The sequence below is a fragment of the Neoarius graeffei genome, chromosome 17 (genome assembly GCF_027579695.1).
Source record: "Neoarius graeffei isolate fNeoGra1 chromosome 17, fNeoGra1.pri, whole genome shotgun sequence".
NCBI lineage: Eukaryota > Metazoa > Chordata > Actinopteri > Siluriformes > Ariidae > Neoarius > Neoarius graeffei.
Window position 1 is genome coordinate 40,547,134 of NC_083585.1, and position 12,849 is coordinate 40,559,982.

General features: G+C 42.3%; 1 protein-coding gene across 2 annotated transcripts in view; it reads left to right on the forward strand.

Moving 5' to 3' along the window:
• The first annotated feature begins 7,484 nt into the window (after window positions 1-7,484).
• The window catches only part of arhgap35a (Rho GTPase activating protein 35a), a 161,599-nt gene continuing 156,234 nt past the window's right edge, over window positions 7,485-12,849 (forward strand). The window contains exons 1-2 of one of the 2 annotated variants that reach the window (XM_060944210.1): window positions 7,485-8,089; window positions 8,179-8,336. The gene's annotated coding sequence lies outside the window, so the exon portion shown is untranslated. The remainder of the gene's footprint in view (window positions 8,090-8,178; window positions 8,337-12,849) is intronic. The other variant, XM_060944209.1, reaches the window with a different exon arrangement.

Sequence of the window (12,849 nt, forward strand, 5' to 3'; positions counted from 1 at the left end):
GCGGCTAGAGATAATGAGATGAGACACTTCAAGCACAGTGAAATTCATCCTCTGCATTTAACCCATCTGAAGCAGTGAATACACGCGCACACACTCAGAGCAGTGGGCAGCCACACCAGAAGGCCCGGGAAGCAGTCAGGGGTCAGGTACCTTGCTCAAGGGCACCTCAGCCCAAGGCCGCCCCATGTCAACCTAACTGCATGTCTTTGGATTGTGGGGGAAACTAGAGCACGTCCACGCAGGCACGGGGAGAACATGCAAACTCCACACAGAAAGGCTCTCGCCGGCCGCTTGGTTTGAACCCGAAACCTAATTGCTGTGAGGCGACCGTGCTAACCACTACATCACCATGCCACCCTGCCAGCGACATGTTTCAAAAAAGTTCAAACAGGGGCAACAAAAAAATCTGAAAAGTTGTGTAATGCTATAAAAGCCTAATTTGGTTAATTGGCAACAGGTCAGTAACATGATTGGGTATAAAAAGAGCATCCCAGAGCGGCTGAGTCTCCCAGAAGTAAACATCGGGAGGGGTTCACTGCTCTGTGAAAGACTGCGTAGGCCTTCAGTGAATCCAAAGAACTCTCTGTACACAAGGGACACGGCATGAAAATCAATAATGGATATTTGAGCTTCAGGCCCTCAGGCGACACTGCATTAAAAACAGACATGGTTCTGTAGTGGAAATCACGGCATTGGCTCAAACACTTGTGAAAAACATCTGTGAACACAGTTCATCACTACATCCACAAATGCAAGTTAAAACTATATATAAAACAATATCCAGAAGCACAACTGCCTTCTCTGGGCCCAAGCTCTTTTACGATGGACTGAGGCGAAGTGGAAAATTGTCCTGTGGTCTAATGAATCAAAATTTGAAATTCTTTTTAGAAATCATAGACACCATATCCTCCAGGCTAAAGAGGAGAGGGACCATCCAGCTTGTTATCAGTGCACAGTTCAAAAGCCAGCACTTGTGATGGTATGAGGGTGTATTAGTGCACATGACATGTGCAGCTTTCACATTTGGGAAGGAATCATTAATGCTGAATGATATATACATGTTTCAGAGCAACATGCTGCCAAATGACATGCTTTTCAGGGAAGACCTTGCTTATTTCAGCAAGGCAATGCCAAACCACAGTCTATACATATTAAAACTACATGGCTCTGTAGTTAAAAAAAAAAAAAAGTCTGGGTGCTAAACTGGCCTGCCTGCATTCCAGACCTGTCTGTTATTGAAAACATTTGGTGCATTATGAAACACAAAATATGACAAAGGGGACTCCAAACTGTTGAGCAACTGAAATTGTATATCATCCCAGAATGGGACAAGATTTCTCTTTCAAACTACAGCAATTGTTCTCCTCAGTTTCCCAACATATACAGAGTGTTATTAAAAGTAGAGGTGATGCAACACAGTGGTAAACATGCCCCTGTCCCAACTTTTCTGAAACATGTTGCTGACATAAAATTCAAAGTGAGCATCTCATCTCATCTCATTATCTCTAGCCGCTTTATCCTGTTCTACAGGGTCGCAGGCAAGCTGGAGTCTATCCCAGCTGAGTACGGGCGAAAGGCGGGGTACACCCTGGACAAGCCGCCAGGTCATCACAGGGCTGACACATAGACACAGACAACCATTCACACTCACATTCACACCTACGGTCAATTTAGAGTCACCAGTTAACCTAACCTGCATGTCTTTGGACTGTGGGGGAAACCGGAGCACCTGGAGGAAACCCACGCGGACACGGGGAGAACATGCAAACTCCGCACAGAAAGGCCCTCGCTGGCCACGGGGCTCGAACCCGGACCTTTTTGCTGCAAGGCAACAGCGCTAACCACTACACCACCATGCCGCCCCAAAGTGAGCATATATTTTTCAAATAAACAATAAAAATTTGTCAATTTCAACAGTTGATATGTAGTCTTTGTACTATTTTCAATAAATGGGTCTTCCATTGTTTGCAAATCATCACATTTTGTTTTTATTTACATTTTACACAGCGTCCCAACTTTTTCGGAAATGGAAGAAGAAGAAACCTTTATTCGTCACTTTACAGTGAAATTCATCCTCTGCATTTAACTCATCTGAAGCAGTGAACACATGCACATACACTCAGAGCAGTGGGCAGCCACACCAGAAGGCCCGGGGAGCAGTCAGGGGTTCGGTACCTTGCTCAATGGCACCTCAGCACAAGGCTGTCCCACATTAACCTAACGGCATATCGTTGGATTGTGGGGGAAACCAGAGCACCCGGAGGAAACCCACGCGGACACGGGGAGAACATGCAAACTCCACACAGAAAGGCCCTCGCCGGCCACTGGGTTCGAACCCGGAACCTTCTTGCTGTGAGGCGACTGTGCTAACCACTACACCACCGTGCCGCCCCAGAGTTAAATGTCTCATGCAATGATTAAGACAAAGCAATCTGTCACATACCTTAGAGGAAGTGGAAGTATTGTAGAAAATGAACTCAGAAATTAGTAGTGCTTTGTTTTGTCCAACATTAAAATGTTGATTTTTCTCTAACAAATGAAGTGTGAACAAATAAATGTATCAAACCAATCACTACTACACTTCTGTACGCACACACAAGCAGGTTGAATTAAGTTTTTTTAAATGGCCAACACAATAACAATGATTTTATGATTAGATATTAAGCTGTGGCTAAACTAAAACAAGAGTCATCAGGAAATGACATATCCCCCTGGGCCCCCACATGAAATCCCACTCCAAATTCTCCTAAGTTGAATTGGTTGCCATGGAAATACAGAAAAAATAAAAATCACGGAAATCCCAAAATGTCAAAAGGCACAACTCATCTACTCACTTAACATAACTATCAGGTTTCATGAAAAAAATTCCTAATAGTTTTTGAGTTATCCTTCAGCAAGTAAAATGTTTACAGACAGACAGAGCTATAGCTATATCCCCCCACATATAATAACATTATGGTTAGGGGATTTGAACTAGCATCATATTATCTATCCATCCATCCATTACCTGTAGCCGCTTATCCTATGCAGGGTTGCGGGCAAGCTGGATCCTATCCCAGCTGATGATGGGCGAGAGGTGGGGTACACCCTGGACAAGTCTCCAGGTCATCACAGGGCTGACACATAGAGACAAACAACCATTCACACTCACATTCACACCTACGGTCAATTTAGAGTCACCAGTTAACCTAACCTGCATGTCTTTGAACTGTGGGGGAAACCGGAGCACCCGGAGGAAACCCACGCGGACACGGGGAGAACATGCAAACTCCGCACAGAAAGGCCCTCGCCGGCCCCGGGGCTCGAACCCGGACCTTCTTGCTGTGAGGCGACAGTCCTAACCACTACACCACCGTGCCGCCCGCATATTAATAATAATAATATCACCACCACCAGTAGTAGTAGTAGTATTTCATGTGGGTTTATGTTGTGATTATATATGATCACTCCCAGTATATGACCACTGATTTGAAATGAATTATTACTCAGCAAGAATCATATGGCAGCTCAATGACTCACAGCACTGTTCTCTCTTTCTCTCTCTCTTTCTCTCTCTCTCCAGTGCTCTCTACAATGATTAATGTCCTTGGCTGTAAAAGACATCTGAATTCTGAAACTTCGTTTTCATAACCAGCAGAGCCTTGGGGACAATAATCCTGACCCTTGTTTTGTGCCATTGATTAAAGCAGGGTTTAAGTGCCATAATAAAGGGAGATTGGGGGTCTCCTGAGATAAAGCTCAAATACATAAAACAAAAGAATAAAGCAAAAAGAAATATAATTACAGTAATTTAATAATGTGATAAAGTGCAAATGTACATAAATAATAAAAGCAAATCAAGCAAATAAAAGCAAAAGAGTAGACTTATAACATCATCAACAATAACAAGTTTAATTTATATTACACCTTTCACCAACCCAAGGACAATTTACAAAGTAATAGCACTACAGAAAGAGAAGCAAATCAACCAAAGAAAACATGAAAACACAGAAAACAAAATTTCCACAAGCATAAAGATAACAGCTTAGCTTAAAGTATTGAAAAAGATCAATACTACAACTGATATTATTATTATTATTATTATTATTATTATTATTATTATTATTATAATACAACTCTGATTCCAAAAAAGTTGGGACAAAGTACAAATTGTAAATAAAAACGGAATGCAATGATGTGGAAGTTTCAAAATTCCATATTTTATTCAGAATAGAACATAGATGACATATCAAATGTTTAAACTGAGAAAATGTATCATTTAAAGAGAAAAATTAGGTGATTTTAAATTTCATGACAACAACATCTCAAAAAAGTTGGGACAAGGCCATGTTTACCACTGTGAGACATCCCCTTTTCTCTTTACAACAGTCTGTAAACGTCTGGGGACTGAGGAGACAAGTTGCTCAAGTTTAGGGATAGGAATGTTAACCCATTCTTGTCTAATGTAGGATTCTAGTTGCTCAACTGTCTTAGGTCTTTTTTGTCGTATCTTCTGTTTTATGATGCGCCAAATGTTTTCTATGGGTGAAAGATCTGGACTGCAGGCTGGCCAGTTCAGTACCCGGACCCTTCTTCTACGCAGCCATGATGCTGTAATTGATGCAGTATGTGGTTTGGTATTGTCATGTTGGAAAATGCAAGGTCTTCCCTGAAAGAGACGTCGTCTGGATGGGAGCATATGTTGCTCTAGAACCTGGATATACCTTTCAGCATTGATGGTGTCTTTCCAGATGTGTAAGCTGCCCATGCCACACGCACTAATGCAACCCCATAGCATCAGAGATGCAGGCTTCTGAACTGAGCGCTGATAACAACTTGGGTCGTCCTTCTCCTCTTTAGTCCGAATGACACAGCGTCCCTGATTTCAATAAAGAACTTCAAATTTTGATTCGTCTGACCACAGAACAGTTTTCCACTTTGCCACAGTCCATTTTAAATGAGCCTTGGCCCAGAGAAGACGTCTGCGCTTCTGGATCATGTTTAGATACGGCTTCTTCTTTGAACTATAGAGTTTTAGCTGGCAACGGCGGATGGCACAGTGAATTGTGTTCACAGATAATGTTCTCTGGAAATATTCCTGAGCCCATTTTGTGATTTCCAATACAGAAGCATGCCTGTATGTGATGCAGTGCCGTCTAAGGGCCCGAAGATCACGGGCACCCAGTATGGTTTTCCGGCCTTGACCTTTACGCACAGAGATTCTTCCAGATTCTCTGAATCTTTTGATGATATTATGCACTGTAGATGATGATATGTTCAAACTCTTTGCAATTTTACACTGTCGAACTCCTTTCTGATATTGCTCCACTATTTGTCGGCGCAGAATCAGGGGGATTGGTGATCCTCTTCCCATCTTTACTTCTGAGAGCCGCTGCCACTCCAAGATGCTCTTTTTATACCCAGTCATGTTAATGACCTATTGCCAATTGACCTAATGAGTTGCAATTTGGTCCTCCAGCTGTTCCTTTTTTGTTCTTTTAACTTTTCCAGCCTCTTATTGCCCCGTCCCAACTTTTTTGAGATGTGTTGCTGTCATGAAATTTCAAATGAGCCAATATTTGGCATGAAATTTCAAAATGTCTCACTTTCGACATTTGATATGTTGTCTATGTTCTATTGTGAATACAATATCAGTTTTTGAGATTTGTAAATTATTGCATTCCGTTTTTATTTACAATTTGTACTTTGTCCCAACTTTTTTGGAATCAGGGTTGTAAGAAGAAGAAGACTTTATTTGTCACATGCACACTCAAGCACAGTGAAATTCATCCTCTGCATTTAACCCATCTGAAGTAGTGAACACACACACACAACTAAGTAATGAGCACACACACACATATCCAGAGCAGTGTGCAGCTATGCTACAGCACCCAGGGAGCAGTTGGGGGTTAGGTGCCTTGCTCAAGGGCACTTCAGCCCAAGGCCACCCCATGTTAACCTACTGTAACTGCATGTCTTTGGACTGTGGGGGAAACCCACGCAGACACAGGGAGAACATGCAAACTCCACACAGAAAGGCCCCTGTCAGCCACTGGGCTCAAACCCAGAACCTTCTTGCTGTGAGGTGACAGTGCAAATCACTGCACTACCATGCCGCCCCTGTTGTTGTTGTTATTATTATTATTATGGCACGGTGGTGTAGTGGTTAGCGCTGTCGCCTCACAGCAAGAAGGTCCGGGTTCGAGCCCCGTGGCCGGCGAGGGCCTTTCTGTGTGGAGTTTGCATGTTCTCCCCGTGTCCGCGTGGGTTTCCTCCTAGTACTCCGGTTTCCCCCACAGTCCAAAGACATGCAGGTTAGGTTAACTGGTGACTCTAAATTGACCGTAGGTGTGAATGTGAGTGTGAATGGTTGTCTGTGTCTATGTGTCAGCCCTGTGATGACCTGGCGACTTGTCCAGGGTGTACCCTGCCTTTCGCCCGTAGTCAGCTGGGATAGGCTCCAGCTTGCCTGCGACCCTGCACAGGATAAACGGCTACAGATGATGGATGGATGGGTTATTATTATTATTAGTGGTAGTAGTAGTAAAGTATACTAATCTCATCTCATCTCATTATCTCTAGCCGCTTTATCCTGTTCTACAGGGTCGCAGGCAAGCTGGAACCTATCCCAGCTGACTACGGGCGAAAGGCGGGGTACACCCTGGACAAGTCGCCAGGTCATCACAGGGCTGACACATAGACAAACAACCATTCACACTCACATTCACACCTACGGTCAATTTAGAGTCACCAGTTAGCCTAACCTGCATGTCTTTGGACTGTGGGGGAAACCGGAGCACCTGGAGGAAACCCACACGGACACGGGGAGAGCATGCAAACTCCCCGTGCAAACAAATGGTGCATATAATCTACAGTACCCTTAAAACTTTATTCTGTAATGTCTTTACGGCCCTGAAGAATACGGTATTTCCACATTTCAAAAGGAAAAAGAAATATCAAAGGTACAAAAGATGAAGGATATTTAATAGTAGTACTAATTTAATAAAAATAGAACTGATCATTATTATTAAAATCTGTTCTTCAGGCAGTCCATTTCTTCGTCTTTTTGAACATATGCAGTGTTTAATGGGCTTTGTGTATTTGTGCCACACAGTGAGGCTGTGCCTGCCTGCTCTCTTTCTCTCTGTGTGTGTGTGTGTGTGTGTGTAGATACACTTGTATTTGCTCCATATTGAGGACCGGAACACATTTTACCAACAGAGTTCAGACATTTTGGGAATAATGAGGACATCCTGGCTAGTCCTCACTTTTTCCAAAGGCTGTGTGAGGGTTGAGGTTGAGGACAAGGGTTTGGCTGTGATGGTAAAGGGTGAGGGAGGGAATGCATTATATCACTGAGTCCTCATAAAGACACAAGTACAAGTGTGTGTGTCGGAGTAGTTGAAGGGAGGAGAGGCTGGGAATGGGAGAGGATCCGCCATTATTGGGAAGCTGAAAAAAAAACCACACCAAAAAAAAAAAAAAACACCCGCACTTACACACACACACACACACACAGAGTGAGAGAGAGAGAAGATTGTGGTTTTTTGCCTTGTGTCTGCATTAAGTCTGATCTGTTTTCCCGGATAAAGCCTCCGCTTGGTGTGTGTGCAGTCTGAGCGCAGCGTCCGGCAGAAAGAAGGGCGCAGAGCAGCAGGATGGGTTTGGGGCGCAACAAAGGAAATAAGGAGAAGTGGTGAAAAGAGCGTGCTGGACGCAGGGAACACACACACAAGCCGATACCAGTCTCTCTCTCTCTCTCTCAACGCCCCCCTCCTTTCCCAGCACACACACACACACACACAGAGAGAGAGAGAGAGAGAGAGTGTGTGAGTGAGAGAGAGAGAGAGAGAGAGATCCGGACATTCCGGCTTGTTTTTCTTCACTGTTTGATTCGCCCTGTTTGTTTCACTAACAATAACAGCAACAAACGCACTGAAAACTTTGTTTCATGGATCCATACTTGTGACACAGACAGCTCCAAAAAACAACAAGGGAGATAATGAAATTACTGTGACTACAGAAGTGTTATTCCTGCTGTTCCTCAGCCTAAAGGAGAGAGAGAGAGAGAGAGAGAGAGGAGAAGAAGAAGAGAAACAGGAATGCTGTGGTATGTACCAGTCTTTTCTTTTTCTTTTCTTTTCCTTGATCAGGGGAACAAACAAAACTATCAACTCCTATTGATCACTTCACCAGCAGCACAGCTCATTTCTACACCATGTGATATGAAGAGAAGAGAAGAGAAGAGAAGAGAAGTGGACTCCATGGATAGGGAATATAGCAGCAGCAGTAGAGCACATGAGACAATGTTCCAAGTGTGTTATGGGATTGGGATCAGCAATTCCTTTTTCCTGGAGGTTGTGCAAGGCCCTTTAACAACATTTATTATTATTATTATTATTATTATTATTTTAAATGGCTGTTTTTACTTCCTCTCTCTCTCTCTCTCTCTCTCTCTCTCTCTGTGTGTTAAAGTATGGGCAATTCTTTGTTAGATCTGTTCATTTGAGCCAGTGTTTCAAGAACAGCACTAGTGTTGGGCTACTTTCAGTCATGGCTGTCATGTGTACTACTAATGGGAGAAGGGGAGAGACCATTGCAGTGCCATTGTTATTTCTAAACGAGTCCATTCACTTTATATCATCCTCCTATGCAGTAGTTATTCGGAATTTGTCACGTCAGAATAGACATGCGTACATATTTTCATAGATCAACCAATAAATATACGGTACAAAACTATGCAGTTGGATCCCTGGTGGTTTAAATGGTGTACTGGTTCATTTCCAGCCCTGTTGTAAAGCACTTATGGTTTTTTTTTTTCTTTCTTTCCAGCCTTGTACGATTATCAGCGTGTCAAAGTTGGAAAGAGAGAATTTCAATGGATTTAGATTATCTGAACTGTCTGTCAAATGTCAATAGCAAAGGTTTGGCCCGTATTCAAACTCTTTTTTTTTTTTTTTTCCTCTGTTAACAATGTTCTTCATTCTTCTGGATATGTATTATGAAGGTTTCATTCACTTTACTGTGTGAAATCTTTTAACTACTGTTTTTTTTTTAAACACTAAGGGAGTAGCAATGTTGAGGAATTTTCTTTTCAGGCTGAAGTGTTTACGGTGCGTTGCTTTCACCAAGGTCCTCATGCCTACAAAGGACACACAATTATAATATCTTACTTTCACTTAGCAAGGTTACAGTCTGTCTGTTGGAAAGTACCATATCTCTGGTCCTAAACATTTTCAGTCACGTTGTATCGGGCATTATGTTACGTGTGCAGGTGTTTGTTCAAGTGTTCAGTAGCCTGGCCTTAGACTTTGGATGTTGGTTAACAACTTGTATTTGGTCCAACAGTCATCGCAGGATGAATGTGTCGTGTTCTTGTAAGCATTTGTGTCGTTTTAAAGACTGTTTGGCCTGTACAGGCTCTAAATATGGTTTACTGGCAGCCCTGAAACTCTGAGGGAACACAGAGAGGAGTTTTGCACGTCATAGACTGAGGAATTTGTTGACCAGAATTAATGGAGCAGAAATGAGTCCATGTTCCTCCGCTAAGGTCACGCTGTCAAAACTTTATCAAATCAGGAATGACAGATAAGGGAGAGTGGAATGTCTGCCCAGTCAAACCTTTTCACAAGTAGTATGCTCAATCCATGTGTACCAGACAGAGAGGACGATCTTTGCTTCAATTGTGTAATTTGTAAATTATTTTAAACATTCAGTGGTGGGAAATATCCTCAAACAGCAGTTACTGTTTAGTTCCTTTTTATGCAGATACTGTTAATTAGTTTTGTTCCTCTGTTTTTCATAAGATCAATGTGTGCGAGAGTGTAGTGAGGCTGCTTCACCATATTCTCCCATCTGGTCAGGCATTCATGAAACAAGATTGTTGTGGCACTTGGGTAATTTAATGAAAATGCAACATAATGTGTTGGAAAAGGTGTAGCATCAGTATGGACAGGGAGAAGACATTCATCAGTATATTCTACAAGCACCAAATTGATGATCAGGCATTATTCAGCATGCTGTACTTGAGTATAGATAAGTGTCGCGCCATGGGATTTTTGTACCAAATGCACTGTTTACAGAATGTGTAGAAATGGTATTGAAAAGCGTACGATATTTTGCACCGTTTTCGCTGACTGATCCAGTAACTATCAACAAATAATCACCTCGGTAGTGCCCCGACGGGATACATTTACCACTTTTAAAATCATTCACGACTGAGACAAGCATAGATCTTCCCTCTGCTGTAAAAATCACCGAATGACATTTTGATTTGTACTGGAAATGCGTTGATCATGCGAGCGCAGTTTTCGTGCACCATTCACTTGGTGGTGCTAATAGTTCACCACGTGTTTTCTTGACCTTTCGAGCAGCATTTTGTGGTCTGTTGCTCAACAAATCTGGGAAATTCGCCAATAATCTACAGTCGAGATTGTCTCCTGATGGATTCGCAAGGTTCTGTATCATCTGTAGTCAGTGCCTGGAAAATGGACCATTTTGGGTTGCGTGCACATGATTTCATGTCAGATTTACAGTAACTTCCCTTGGGCCAATTTCACTTTAGTTTGTATTTCCTGCATACAGAGGCCTGGTAGTGTAATGCAGCAGGTAGAACTCCAAGCCATAATCTGAACATCTGGTATGAAAATCTGGTGAATTGACACACATGAAGATGGATACAAAAAGTTTATTGTCATCTACTTTCTTTTTATGCTGTCGATTTTCTGTCAGTTTACCCACATGCGCATACAAACCCAAAGATTCACCCCTAAAAATACAGGGGGAAATTCAGTATTTTCGCTAGTTTTTCCCCCCCCCATCATGATTAATTTGATGAGAATATCATCAAGTCAGATTGGCTATTTACAAATTTGCTATCGACAGTAAATTCTGAGTCAGATTCACGTGTCTTTGACCCTGGAGTATCATCAAATTCTTGGCTTCTTCAACGTTGTCGTGAGTTGGTTATATAAGGTTATATGATCTGCATTACTTGATCACACCCATGCTTTTTGGCACGTTCTGTAGAGTAGGAACCAAACAACATATAGCTGAAACGCTTAGCCTAAATCTCATATTAAAAGTTAAGCTTGTTTTCCGTTGACATGTTCTTGTCATCTTTTATCTCTCTGGTTAGCTCTCGGTGTTACAGCAAACATACAACTTTGAGCCATGAAGGTGGAATATTAACAGCATGTTCCTGTTTCATTATAAATGACCTTCCAGGACTGCATGTTGTTTGTGCACAGTGTTCGTTAAAAAAAAAAAAAGATTTTCCATCCAATTGTAGGTGTGAATATGTTTTAACAGGGAATGTAAGGTGTTTTGAGGTTTTTTCAAGCAATACTTCATGCACCGTACAATTGCATTCAGTACTTGAGGAGCAGCTTGTTTCTCTGAGTGGCCTGATGAAAATGTGTGATAAAAGGAATCGGGGGCTTATGTGAGTTTAATTTCTCATTCCTCAGCTTTATCTTGCTTACATGTATTCCTGCTTGTGTATGCACTTCAGTTACCCAGGCAACTCCGATTTGGCCAAAAGTTGATCCAAAAGAGTGTTTACAACTACGTTGCTCTGTTTGTGGACTAGTCTTGGTGCTGCAAAGGACTTTGTCATAATGAGTCAAATATTAAGGCTTTAGGGATTGACTTGAGCATTAATTAAACAGTTTGTTGGCTTGCAATCCATATTCATTTAATTTTTGTTCATAAATATGCTATTTGCAGAGGCAGGAGCTGCTTTGGTGCATCCAACCTAATTATCTGTGAATAATCTTGTAAGTCATTATTACTTTATGACATTTACCTGATCTAATACCTGCTTGTTTCGAGTTATCTTACTGCTACTTATCTTTTTACCTGGTTTCTGTAGAATTCTTTTGTCCTTGTGGCTATCCATAACCTCGTAATGTTGCTTATAATTGCTGGAGCAGTTCAAACCTATTTAATACTGCTTGAGGTGTTGCGTCATTCCTCCACGTGAGCCAAAGCTGCCTCATTCAGGTCAGGGAGTCATTCAGTTTTCACTCTGTAAAAGCAGGTGGTGGCCTGTAAATCTAGTCCATACAAGTCTTGACCACACCCTCACTCACAGTCTTTGCCCAGTTTCTATTTCATCCAGTGTTTAACACTTCTGCTAGTAGACTTCCATAAACATCAGACGTTCTTAAGTATATGTTGTTTGATACTATTATGCGCAGGAATGTTTGTAAAGGGCGCACTTAATATGAAATTAAGCAGAATTGGTTTTAATCGGGCGCTTGTGTTTGATAAAGCGAGGGCCTAATTTTAGCCGCTTTAGAATGTCTAGCCCAGATTACACTGCTCCTGGTCTGAATGGCTGCCTTGTTCAAGAGTGGATTACATTAGAAGGAAGCTTGCATTTAGTAACGAGGAGCTGAATTTCCATTAAGAAGTCTGCTGGAGTTGAGTGGGTTCTCCTGACACTTCCCCATGTCTCAAATCTTGCGATAACGGATTACTACCAGGGAGTGCCGTGCAACAAGGGGATTTGATATGAACCAACATTAACAGTCGATAATGCTCCGAAAAGGCTACTAGAAAGCTCAGAGGACGCTAGAATCAATACGATGACGGGCATACGTCTTTAATGGGTATCGCGGCCCCAAAAGACCAGATTAGAGCTGGTGTACGCATTCACCACAAATGATCACATCTGCACTGGACTTGAGGGGGAGGGGGCACTCCGTCTCCTAAAGAAAAGCGGCGATCCATTGTTGGAGTGTTTCAAATGACCCGCCATCGGTCTTTGCAACAATGGAGGGCCACGTTGTTTTGAAGAATGGTGTCCATGGTGATGTGCTCGCAGGACGTGTGGACGTTGTGTAGTTATGGCCGCCTTTGCAGTGC